Source organism: Chlorocebus sabaeus, chromosome 1, assembly GCF_047675955.1.
Source record: "Chlorocebus sabaeus isolate Y175 chromosome 1, mChlSab1.0.hap1, whole genome shotgun sequence".
NCBI lineage: Eukaryota > Metazoa > Chordata > Mammalia > Primates > Cercopithecidae > Chlorocebus > Chlorocebus sabaeus.
In genome coordinates, this window is record NC_132904.1 from 127,225,333 (window position 1) to 127,238,226 (window position 12,894).

A 12,894-nucleotide genomic window follows, 5' to 3' on the forward strand; every position below is an offset into this window, starting at 1 on the left:
ATCATGAGGTCAGGAGATCGGGACCATCCTGGCTAACACAGTGAAACCCTGTCTGTATTAAAAATACAAAAAATTAGCCAGGCATGGTGGCGGGTGCCTGTAGTCCCAGCTACTCGGGAGGCTGAGGCAGGAGAATGGTGTGAGCCAGGAAGGCGGAGCTTGCAGTGAGCAGAGATCCGGCCACTGTACACCAGCCTGGGTGACAGAGCAAGACTCGAGGAATGGAGGAAAGGAGGAGAGGGAGAGGGAGAGGGAGAGGAAGGAGAAGAAGGAGAGGGAGAGGAGGCAGATTCTTGGACCTCAGCCTCAGAGGCCTTCATTCAGTTCATGGGAATCAGCATTATTTGTAAGGCCTCCCGGAAATTCTGAAGTGGGTGGTCCTTTGATTTCACTTTGTAAAGCTCTAGCCATCCTCTAGTAATACTCCTCGGCCACGTTCCAGGAACATTCTCCATTCCTTGGTTCTGGCTGTGGTCTAGAATTGGTTCACAAATCCTAAAATTGTCTTAAAACCTAGAAGCAATAAACGAACCTTGAAAGAGATGCCTTTAGAACAAATGAAAAGGAGTGACTTCGTAGATCACAAATTTGTGGAGTGTTTACCCGTAGGAAACAGGGCAGGCTAAAATAATAATTTAAAAACAAGGCCAGGCGCAGTGGCTCACGCCTGTAATCCCAGCACTTCGGGAGGCCGAGGTGGGTGGATCACGAGGTCAAGAGATCCAGACCATCTTGGCCAACATGGTGAGGCCCCATCTCTAATAAAAATAGAAAAATTAGCCGGGCGTGGTGGCAGGTGCCTGTCGTCCCAGCTATTCAGGAGCCTGAGGCAGGAGAACCCTTGAACCCGGGGGGCGGGGCTGGCAGCGAGCCGAGATGGGCCTGACGACAGGGAGACTCCGTCTCAAAAATAAACAAATAAATACATAATAAACATTATTAAGTAAACAGAATTGCCTATTACATACTAGGCACTGCAGACTCAAAAAGGAACAAGAGTCATACGCCCTTGGCTCTCCAGAGGGAACACAGTGGCAGAGAAGACAGCCACGGATGAAGTGACTGAGGCAGCACAGCGGTGCAGGGCGGTAGTTAGGAGCAATGGCTTTCCAACCAGATGTGCTGGATCCCAGTTCTGCTGTGCGGCCTCGGGCACGTCACTTAGCTGCTCTGTGCCTCCAATTGTTGATTTGAAATGGGGATAGTAGTGGTTCCTCATGGGGTTGCTGTGAGAAGTGCTTCGAACGATGAGGTGCTCAGGAAGTATTAACTACTAGGTAACTAATTAACCATGTTTTTTATAGACGCTGGAGCTGGGGAGGGGAAGTGGAGTTAGTGGCTTGGCAGGAGCCGCTCACTGGGTCTGAAAGACTCTGACGAAGTGACATTGCAGTGGCTCCCAGCACCAGACTTGGTGATTTACATATATTAACACCAATCCCCAAAATCCTGTAGAGTAGGTATTATGCCTGTGTTAATTTACCCAGGAGAAAACTGAGCTTTCCAGAAAGTTTGAGCATCTTGCCCAAGGTCATAGAACTGGAAACAGCGCCAGCTCCCACCCCAGCTCCCAGGCAAGCTCTTAGTATGACAGGCCAGCCAAGGTGCAATTCTGGAAGGAAAGCTCCATTATTAGTTGTTGGGGGAAACCAAAATATTTTAAAATAACTGTGCCCTCTCACATGCTGCCTCTTGGTACCACAGTGAAAGGAGAATACTGGGCTGGAAAAACGTTGTGTTTAGGGAGACAATTCTTCTGTCCTTCTGTTTATGCTCTTTGTTAAAGAGTACGGTGTAAAAAGACAAAAGAGATTTCGGACTCCCTTCTCTGAAACAGCTCCCACAGCACAGAAGGCTGCAATCTGAATCCTGTACTATTTAATTAAGGCAATACAGGACTCGTCCTTTCAGAACTAGGTCACAAATGTGCCTCAGCGCAGAGGATCCTTTTTGGTGATATGGGCTTTGGGAGGAAGAGAGCACATATGAAAAAAAGTGAAATCTGTCTTCCCAGATATCAGCTTTCTGTCTTGGGCAGGGTACAGTGGGCTAGGCGAACAATTTAACACAACAATAACAGCAATCTGAGACCCTGGTTGGGTCAATTTAAAAGAAGTTTGACCAATACCCAGATATTTCATAAACTCCCATTGAAATGCACAGAAACACACACAGCAGGTCAAACCCACGGTGCTCTGACTGGCGGGTCAGTGTGCAGCCGGGTGCCCTCTGGCATGCAGAGAAGGACATAGGCAATGCAGGGCAGCCTTTCTCTTTCAGAAAGGATGCCACTGGCCCCTGCACTTCCTAGGGAGGCCACGGGGTCAGACCATCAGAGGTGCCCTGATGTACAAGGGGAGCCTGGCTAAAAGGTCACAGTGATCTGTGCCAAGATTCCCATCCCAGAACCCAGGATCCTTCTGATACACAGAACAATTGAAGATGTTTGCCCCCTAAGGACACTCTTAGGCGTTATTTTTCTCCAGAATTAAAAGAACCAAAACTGGATCATCCGTGACTCCTGTCCCAACCTTCCCATCCAGGCTGGATGTTACCATTTTCCCCACCCCTGCTTCCTTCCCTTTGTCTTGCTTTACCTGGCTGTGCCTTTTGATCTTTGGTGTGACAAATTTCAGCTGCCACTAATGCTCATGTAGAGCATGTCTCTCTTTCCCTTGGATGACTGTGCGTGCAATGAAAGACTTTGCAGAGACGGCTCCCTGAATAGAAATGCACGCCAGACAAACAACGCGAGCAGCTCAGACATCCCCACAGAGGCTCCGGGAGCTTAAAAAGCCCACGTCGCCCTAGAAAAGAGGCTATTAAGGTGTGGCGCGATTCGCACTTTCAGGCAGAAGCTTTTTAAGCTGCTGTAGCGCCCAATCAAAAGGAGATGAAAACTTCAGTTTTTCAAGATATGCAACTCTTCTGCTGATGAAGGAGAATGTTCCCGGGTGCAGGTGGAATGAGAATGGGTTCCTGGCACACACTCAGCAACCTGGCAAGGAGAGCTCGGACCCCGTGGCCATCACTTCTTGTCTGTCTGCTCTCCATTTCCCCACAGCTTCCAGAGCCAGCATAAGGGGCTGGAGAGGAGGCTCAGGACCCTGTAAAGATCTCAGTGGAGCTGAGCGGGAGAACACCACTGACTCTGCACTCCCTCCTCTTGACATGGCCCTGGAGAATTCCTAAACAAGAAGCAGTAGCAGCCGAAGCCCAGGAGCATGTGCTGGAGAGGGTTTGGGAGCTACTGGTAAAGTGTGACCTGCTGCCTGGAGCCCATGTCCTCTTCTGTCATTCCTAGAAGGAAAATTAGACCCAGAAGCCTGGCTTTGGAACAGGGAAGACTGGGGTTTACATTTTGGCTTTGCTTATTTGTCACTGTGTCCCTAAGCCACAGTTTGCTCATTTGCAAGATTTCTGTTTTTCAATACTGTAGAAAGGAACAGATGAAAAGTCTTGCATAAAGTGCCTCACAGTAGAAAACCAACATAAACTAGCCTATGTGATATTTTCAAATGGCAAGAAAACGAAGGCAGGGACTCCCAACCAGCAGGACACAATTCAGTTCAATTGAAAGTAACTTCAGTTTTCTACCGGTGTTGGGTAGAAACAGAATTTCTACTCTCTCTCAAAGTCTTACCAGGTAGGTGACCGCCTCTCCCAGGCACATTCCACTCCTCCAAGGCCCCGTCTTCTGAAAGAGTTCCTTCTCCTATGATTGCCAGGGAGAAGCTGGAAGAAAAATAAATAGAGATTATTTTCGTTAACAAGTGCCTTCTATCCAGCTGACATTTTTCTGCTCCCAAATCTTTCCTGAATTAGAGTCGTACCCTGTACTGTCTCTCTATGGAAAGGGTGGGCCGTTTCTCTTAAAGAGTGAGAACCTGAAGGCAGGCTACTCAGTCATCTCTCGAGTACTGGTGACCAGAATGTGCCTGTCCCCATGTGGATTTCTTCTAAGGGGCTGGAGCACTATCCACCTGTAGGCACTGGAATCTCCAGGGGCCTCTCCTTTTGTTCACCAGACACAGCCTCGTCACACGAGCCAGCGCAGCCTCATGCTAGCTTAGGGGATAAAGGCCTGCAGGTTCTTTTCCTTATTTTTAAAGCAAATTGCTCTATTCCCTCTCGTGGCTTCAGCACGTGGGTGTTGGGGAGGACTTCGGCTGTGTGGGTGTGGGAGCTAGACACCCAGTGTGGTGTCTGGGGAGGGTTGATGCACCGCAGCTCTAACGTGCTTAGAGAGTGGAGTCTGGCTCGGCCTTCGGAAATCCAAATAATCTCTAAATGCCAACTCTATGCTTCACAGTTATAGTGAACCATTCAGGGGTGGCTGCAATTTAGGAAATGTCACTATACTCCCCAGTCCAGTCAGTGACCCATTAGCTAAAAGCTGCCCTGAGTGTCTACAAACCCTATTCTCAAACCCCCCTCAGGTGCCCCACTCCCTTTAATTCTTTCAACATCTAGGAAAAAGGTGTTGTTCATACTGTAGTTTACAGATGCATAAATTGAGACCCAGATGGTAATGATGTGACTTGTCCCAGGTTATGCAGTGTGTGAGGGACTTTCAGAGTCCCAGGCCTAAGGTATCCCCACTGGGCCACACTGACACACCCAAGAAATGCAAACTAGAGTGTGTGTGTGCATAAGTGTGTGTGTGCGCATGAGTGTGTGTGTGTGCATGAGTGTGTGTGTCTACACATGCACCTCTACATTCACTTAGGGATGGCTTGGATCCCGTCCAGTGATCTACAGTTAATGCCAGTCCCAGAGTTCCCTGGATGAAGGAAAAAGAGAAGTTAGGAGAACATCACAGTGGAAGCAAGAGGCGTGGCCTACGCTTTGTAAAGGAAGCAATATTATTCCTCCTGGGAAGTCAGTTGTCCCCCCAGGCTTTGAATGGAAAGCAGCCTCAGAGTTCCTTTGCATCGACGGGAGCTGCTCCCTCCCCACTCCCCACTGTTGCCTCTGGGAGGACCTATGCCTGGCTGAGGGGGCCTTTGGGGCTATTGGAAGAGCAGCAATCCTCCTGATGAGCTCCTGCCCCCTACTTGGCTGTGGCCTGAGCTCTCTCAGGCTTGGAAGAGACTTGAGACAGCATCCAATCTATGTTTAGTGCAATAATCTCCTATTCAGCAGGAATTCTCAAAAATTTTCTCGGAAAACCAGTCCCTTTGGATGACTATTTAATAAAATGGGGATAAAGACCCCATAATTCACCAGTTTAGGAAATTGCTGGATACATACCCTCCTCTGAAAGAGTCACAGTGAACTTCAGCATACAAAGGCTCTGAGAAGTCCTGCAACAAGGAAACCAGTTTAACATTGTTAAGTTATGGTAAGACTAATAGGCTTTTATAGAGACACACTTTAAGCATCTTCAGTGACAGGAAGCCCCCCATCACATTAAACCTTTCTTCCCAAAGTACACTTACAGTATATGTCTTTGGGCCTATGTATATATTTTAATTTCTCTTCTGGTTGAAATGTTTCTGGAGTACAAGAACTATATACCATATTATTTATATGACAGTACACAACATATAGAGATGTTCATACTGCTCTTTCCAATAGAACATCTAAGGAAACTGAAATAACAGAAAGTATCACAGTCTAACTGCAGAGCAGAGTTAACAAAATTAGGGTGTTTTCTTGTTAGATCACTATAACTTTTAGAGTTGAGATGAACGAATAGGAATCTACCTTTCTGCAATTCCCAGCCTGATCTTTCTACTTTCACTCAATTTCCTTCTATTGTTTAGCTGAATCTTCAGGAAAGTAGTTTAATGGTCAGGAAGGGAATGGAAATCATAAAAATAATGGCTTATCCTTCCCCAGTTCAAAAAGGCTTCGAAGTGCAGATGATTTTTCAAAGACCAGCCCTTGGATGGCATTTACCTCTGACAAGGTAATATCCTCTGCCTGGCTCCTGGAAACTCCTGCTCTCTCCAGGCTCACTGGGTGCTCTGTGGACTCCAGGCGAATTATCTCAAGCAGCAAATATACCTTAAAATGAGGAGAAGTGAGATGCATCTTCTTTTTTTTTTTTTTTTTTTTTGAGACCGAGGCTCACTCTGTTGCCCAGAGCTGGAGTGCAATGGCATGATCTCCGCTAACTGCAACCTCCACCTCCCTGGTTCAAGTGATTCTCGTGCCTCAGCCTCCCAAGTAGCTGGGATTACAGGTACGTGCCACCACACCCAGCTAATTTTTGTATTTTTAGTAGAGGCAGGGTTTCACCATGTTGGCCAGGCTGGTCTCGAACTCCTGACCTCAGGTGATCCACCCACCTCAGCCTCCCAAAGTGCTGGGATTACAGGCATGAGTCACCACACCCGGCCGTGAGATGCATCTTCTAATACCAGGGTTAAATTTCATTTCATTCCTTGTCTGATGCTATTCAGGACTGTTATCTTCTTTCGTGTTCAAAGTGCAATAGAAATATATATGTCGGCAGAAAGCCAGGCTCAGACACAGTATCTAGAGAAGGTGGGCTGGAAGAAGGGAATCAGTATGATTTGTGCTCCCTTCCTTCCGCTCTGCTCCTACCAATTAGAGAAGGGAAGGACCCAGCCCCCAGACCATAAATAACAGCTCACCCCTGAAGTAATATGGCTCTGTTCACATTGGCTGCATATTCCATAGGTTTGCATCCTTTTCAACTCTTCTCCAGCACAGTTGAACAAATATGAGAGAAAACAGCAGGATGTGGATATTTGAGGGCTCTTCTTTTAAAATAACCAGGATTGGTCCAGCTAAATGCACAGAAGCTAAAGCTCTTCCTAGCACCCACTTTCCTCTTACTATGGTTCCCTTACTTCTTAGGGTCACAGCCCTGACCTGCCTTCACCCATTGTCTTACACTTTTGCTCTATTCTCCACCCCCAAGATTATCAGAGCTTACCTGTATTTCTGCTTCTTTCTTTCAGTGTTCTCTCAACTAGGCACACTGGAGAGGCTCTAGTTCACACCAAATTTTCAACAACTGGCAAAGACTGCCTCTATGTAAATGTAAGAAAATGCCTAACTCAAAAGAAGAAGATAATCTCTAATGGTAGATTCACATAGGAGCGCTCATGAGAATAGTTTCCAAGACCATTCCAAGCATGGCCAAAGGGCATCTGCCTGCATCAAATCTGATAATAAGATGATCCCTGACATAAATAATAACGTAATTATTAATGACAAAGTCTCTGGAGTCTGACTACCTGGACTGAATCTTAGCTCTGTCAGTTTCTTACTGTGTGACCCTGGGAAACTTTTTAACTTTTTTCCACAAAATGCGGTGCAATAATATCACCAATGATATGGTTATTGCAAGATTAAATAAGTTAATCTTTGTAAATGTTTAGCACAGTGCCTAGCCCATTGTAAACCCTCAAAAATATTACCTCTCAATACATGGATACGAAGATACCATGTGGTATACAGGCACATTTCAAGGACTTTGGGGTCAATAAAACTTAAGCTTGAATTGTGGCTCTTCTGATTACTGGCTGTGTGATCGCAAACAATTTATTTAACCTCCTTTTAGCATCAGTTTCCTCATGGTAAACAGGAATAATTGCATTTCCCTTCATTAGCACTGTTGTGAAGGTTGAAGAAATCATGTGTTTGAACATACCTTGTAGCTAGGAGGCATCAATAAATATTTGGGGATGGGGAAAACATCCTCTGAGCAGACAGCTTGAAAAAAATGACAAGGATTCTTTGGGGCATTTAGATGTGTGCATTTCAATAATGGACTAGCTTAGTCGCTCTGTCCTGAGGCTATCCATCAACTCTTATAGCACTTCTGTGAGGCACAGAGCAAATGTGGATAATGGTGTCTCGATTTTATTAACAAAGTGAGTGTCCCAAGAACAAGTCAATATAGCACAATCAAATACAACTCCAGACAGGCAGATTGCTTTCTTCCTCTAAAGCAGTAGCTTTCAAATTGTATTTTGTGTCTCACTTTTTTAAGAAGGATCTAAAATAGGGCATTATTATAATATATAAAATAGTAGCAGTTCTTGGAATGAAAGTGGCTAGGGTTGTGCCTGCTCGGTTTCTCCTTCATACCCCGTGGTGGTGTCTGCAGCACCTCTAAGGAAATCTAGGGTTCCATAGGATGCAGCTTCAAAACCAATGCTCTAAAGCTGTGGAATTTTCTTCAGACTCTTACAATGTGCAGTATGGATTAATAGTGATTTCCTACTGTCTTAGATTTATTAAGATTAAGTCATGTCAGACAAACCTCATTTCCTACTTTGACAGTATTCTCCAGGGAAACGTAGTGAATTGGTATTTCAGGAAGGCATTTTACAAAGCCTTTCGTAATAGCTTTATTGGAATGACGAAGAAGTTTACACTGAATACCAGTAAAATTAAGTGTATTAGTAAGTAGATGAACAACTATAGCTAACAGGTGCTGAACAACTAACTGATCAGTGTCAAGCGACAGGCTGCCAGGACACACAGGACACTGGCTGTGTCCTGTATCATTAAACATCTCCATCAGCAACTTGGATGAAGACATAGAGATGACACTTATCAAATTTGTGCATGACATGAAATTGGGAGGAAAAGCAAATTTATCAGGTGATCGAATCCAGAAAGATCTTGTCAGGCTGACAGAATGGGCCACATCTAAGATAATGGAATTTCACAGGGAAAAAAATGCAGTAGTTTATAATTAGGTCCCCCAAGCAAATTATTCAAATATAGGTTTATATCATATCCTACGTCAGATTCAGGTATAATCTATCTAACGGCAGGAAGTAGAGGCTCTTTGAAAGAGTCTTTCAGGTAGATTTAAGCAGTAGATACTGGGATAGAGAAAAAAGGCCAGTGTCTTTAGGGACAAGGTGGATACTGCAGGGGAGAGCTGCAGGGAAGTGGGGTGGGTCAGAGTGGGTAAGTATTCCAGTGAGAACAGAGACAGGGGAGCTACGTACATAAAATAACTCTTTCGTTCACTTTTTCTGAATATATTCATCATGAGGCCAGAGAGTATGGCTTTTAAGGGCGTAGGCTCTAGACTCAAACTATATGAAATTCAAAACTGCTTTTGTTACTTCCCAACTGTGTACCCTTGTGCAAGTTACTTCTCTGTACCTCAATATCTGCATCTATGGACTCTATTTGTAACTACCTCCCTCATAGGGTGATGATAAGGATCCAGTTCCGTGATGCTTATGCAGTATTTAGTATTTTAACAGTTTTTCACGAAGTACACAGCCTAATGGAGGAGGAAGAATGAGATACATTACTTCTTGTGAAGAAAGACTGGTAAGGTTCAAGCAGAATGCCCCATGCAGGAGGTTCACAAGGCCTGGAGGCTTAGCAAGATAGGAAGAAAGACAGAAAGTCAGGAATCAGAACTGCATAACATGGAGGAAACTGGACTTGGGGACTAAAATAGAATTTAAGCAATCAAAAGAAATGCAAGGTCTGAGTCCAGCTAACAATTGATGGGGAGCCTGAGGTGTTGGGCTGCTGTTCTTTAAATCTCTTGTGTTTGAGATCAGGATTGATTACAGAGGCAAAATCAGGGTGGAGACTGCTGTAGGGTCACAGGGACCCTGCTCTGAGGAGCAATGGGGGACAGAGGCTGCAAGCCAGGAAGAGCCTCACAGATTGGAGAAGCAGAGCTAAGTCACAGCAAGGCGGCAAAAGAAGACAGAGAGAAAACAAAACAAAACAAAAACAGAAATGAAAACTGTTTTTGCTGATTGTAAGTTTCCTACAAGTTACAAGAGTGAGCTTCCCTCTCCCTTTTATAGTATATGAAACAAAATATTCAAGAGTGCGGCATTACTATAAACCAGTCAGGCAGTCCCCTAGAGTACTGTCTAATCATTGTATCCCATTTTTAAAAGATTTGAGAGGCCCCACATCAGCCTGGAGGATCATCTTACAGGAACCCATAATAGGTGAGCAAACAACATAGAGTTTGTACTGTCCCTGTCAGGGAGCCAAGGTCATGTCCATAAATGGGAAGAAGACCTCTTGCAATATTTGCAAGGCTGTCTTCTAAAGGATGAGTGGTTGATCCTTGCTCATTATGCTGCCAAGCACCAGCGAATGGAAGCTCCAGGGAGAGAACTTTCACATCCAAAGTCAATGCAATGGCAGAGATGCAGGACTTCACCTGGGGAAGGGCATGTCTCCCACGGCTGGGAAAATGTGCCCAGGAGTATTCCAACATTGCTTGAATGGGCTAGATGGAAGTGTGAAAACCTTTCCCCCAACATGGCATTCTCTATTTCTATAAAAACTACTATGAGGCAGTTGAGCGAGCCCCATGATTTTGGCATGCATCAATGCCATCTTTGGAATGGCTGCCCTGAGCAACATCTTTCTCTGCCATCTTTGCAGTCATTCCTGGGAAGCAAGCTGTAGTTCTCTGCCGAGCCAGGAGGTGGAGACGGCCTATAATGTACCCAGAGAGCCTGCAGGGAAGGCTGTGTGATGAGGTTGAGCGGTGGGCTATTTGTGTGGATTGGCAGCCATAAAGGAATCTGAGAGCTCATCGGTCGCCATCTGTCTTCATTTTGCTAACCCCCTCTATTGGATGCCACAAGCAGCTCACTTCCTATATTTATAAACATCCCCAATCAGTCATTTCTCTGCCCGCTGTCACATATTTGTGGCATTAATGCTGGCTGCTTTATCACAGATTGGACTTCATTTCAGGCATAACTCTCATATACTGTGGTTCTGAGATCTTTATAGCCACATTACAGTATATGGCTGAGTTGTGATTACACATCAGTACTGTGAGGCCACAGACAGCGATCTGGCCCAATCCCACCCACCTGCCACCCCTGTCCTCTGAGGGCAGCTGTAGATCATGCTAGAGACACAGGAAAATGGGATCTGTGAGGGAGAGAGATTGAGAACAAAGGGTCAGGCTCACCCAGGATTTGGCATAGGCCAGGGCTATTCCGTAGGGCTGAGAACCCACAGGACTGTCTCCTATTGGCAAAGTGACCTGACAGATGGAGAGAGTTAATGGGAGGGGATGGGAGTTGAGAAGGAGTAGTCTATAATTGAACTGACCTTTCTGGTTGCCCCCGATCTCAAAGCCGACAGTGGGCGGTAGACTTTCTTTTCTGATGTCTGAAATCAGGAATGTAAGTTAGCATTTCTTCGTACTCCCTTGCATCATGCTTGCCCCATTCATAAGATTGCTCTCCTTGTAGAGATGAAAAAAGAATCTTTTTTTGTCCCACTGCGTTTCGGTTCTTGTAGTTGTCATGCACAGATCCCAGGAACCACAGTCACAGGGGAAGTTGCAAAAGTTCTCTCTCAGGGCAGTCACAGTGGCCACCAAAAGGTCAAAAGTAAGCGCTATGTTTGGTCAGTAGACAACAAAAGAGCTTGGAGGCAGGAAGCAATAAAATTTTAGGGAATTATGGGGCCCTGGGTTATTGCTAAAAGGGTGTGGGGTATGGGGTTTGCCACACTCATCTTCAGAGAGGGTATTTTTTTTTATTCTGGAATAAAACAACTTTTTCAAGTCTTCTTGGCCATGGCGTCTCCTTACAACTCAGAGAGACAGAAGAGCTCTTTTCCCCTTGGTGGGCAGAGTCCACTGCCTTTGCAGGTTGCTGGCAGTCTTCCTGGCTCCTGACTGTCCTTCCACCTCTATTTTCGTCTTGCTCTCCAAATGTATAGATACTGTGCTTTTCCTCGGTCCCCAGGGAGGCATGGACCACAAGATGTTACTGAAGATTGAGCGGAAACAGAGGAGAGTTGCTTCAAGGAGGAGGAAGTCTAATAGCGTCAGATGACAAAATTACAACAAATTTAGTTGAAAGCTCCATTTGGATTTTCCTTTTGATTCTAGGATCTGTAAAATAAAATGAGTGTTCCTATGAGCTGAAGGTGTTGGCTTTCTAGGCAGAAAAGGGCTCAGGAAAGCAGAAACAAAGAACAAAAAGCAAATTGGCCCTTTTTAAGGGGTACTTTGTGGAGTTCAGACAAGGGGACTTCCTTGTTATTCTGACTCGGGCTGACCAGAATTGCCTGCTTTTTGGAAAACTGGTCCATTTCAAAGTTTGGTTTGATTACTGAACACTTAACACAAGTGACTCCATTCTGGTTTAAGTCTGTTCTGCCCGGGCCCAGGGCAGGAGGCTGATCCCCCAAAATGGCCTTTGTTTAATATGAGATTTCCTGCTTCACTTCTGAAGCCCAGCACTTGCAGCCTTTCCCTGACATCTGCACTCCGCTGGTGCCCTGATCCTTCCAATTCCAGGGCCCCAAACTGCCCCTCACTCTCCCCCCTCTTCTCAAGGGAAACAAACTGGCTTTCCTAATCATTGTAATTCCCCAGAGAGGGTGCCCTGCCCACAAAGGAAACAGGCTTTGCCATGACTCTGCAGAGCTTTTCCATCCTGATGATGTCAAAATCCCCTTCTAGAGGGACTCTGAACCTTCATTCTGCAGATCAAGAAGCCCACCAGTCCTCATCCACCCGACTCCCACCTTCCATGCCCCCGGAAGCCAGCTTTACCCAGGCGAGTTCTGCTCCCAGCCTCTAGAATGCAGAACGGGCTGCTGCTTTCAAAGCTACACTTCTGTGGAGTTTCCTATACTAGTGAAGTCTGTTTTAAATGAACATCAAGAATAGCCTTGAAAGGGAAAATATGGACTCAAATCTACGCCGACTGGCACCAAGCGGCATGTGAGAAACGTGGGGAAAAAAGTCCAGCTCTTCCTGCTCGTCAGCTGGGCCCTCCCCCTTCCGGAAAGCTAACTGTATGTAAATGAATCCCTTCATCTTTTTTTAGACCCATAGCAGTTGCTGCGCTTCTAAATTTAAGTAATATATGCTAAAGTTAACTTAGTAGTTAAACTATGCTTTGGAGTTAAACTGCCTGCATTTTAAATCCAGGA

General features: G+C 45.6%; 1 protein-coding gene across 7 annotated transcripts in view; it reads left to right on the forward strand.

The window, feature by feature from the left end:
* NTM (neurotrimin) overlaps window positions 1-12,894 on the forward strand; it is a 1,227,126-nt gene that overhangs the window by 463,498 nt on the left and 750,734 nt on the right. The gene's annotated exons all lie outside the window — the stretch shown is intronic.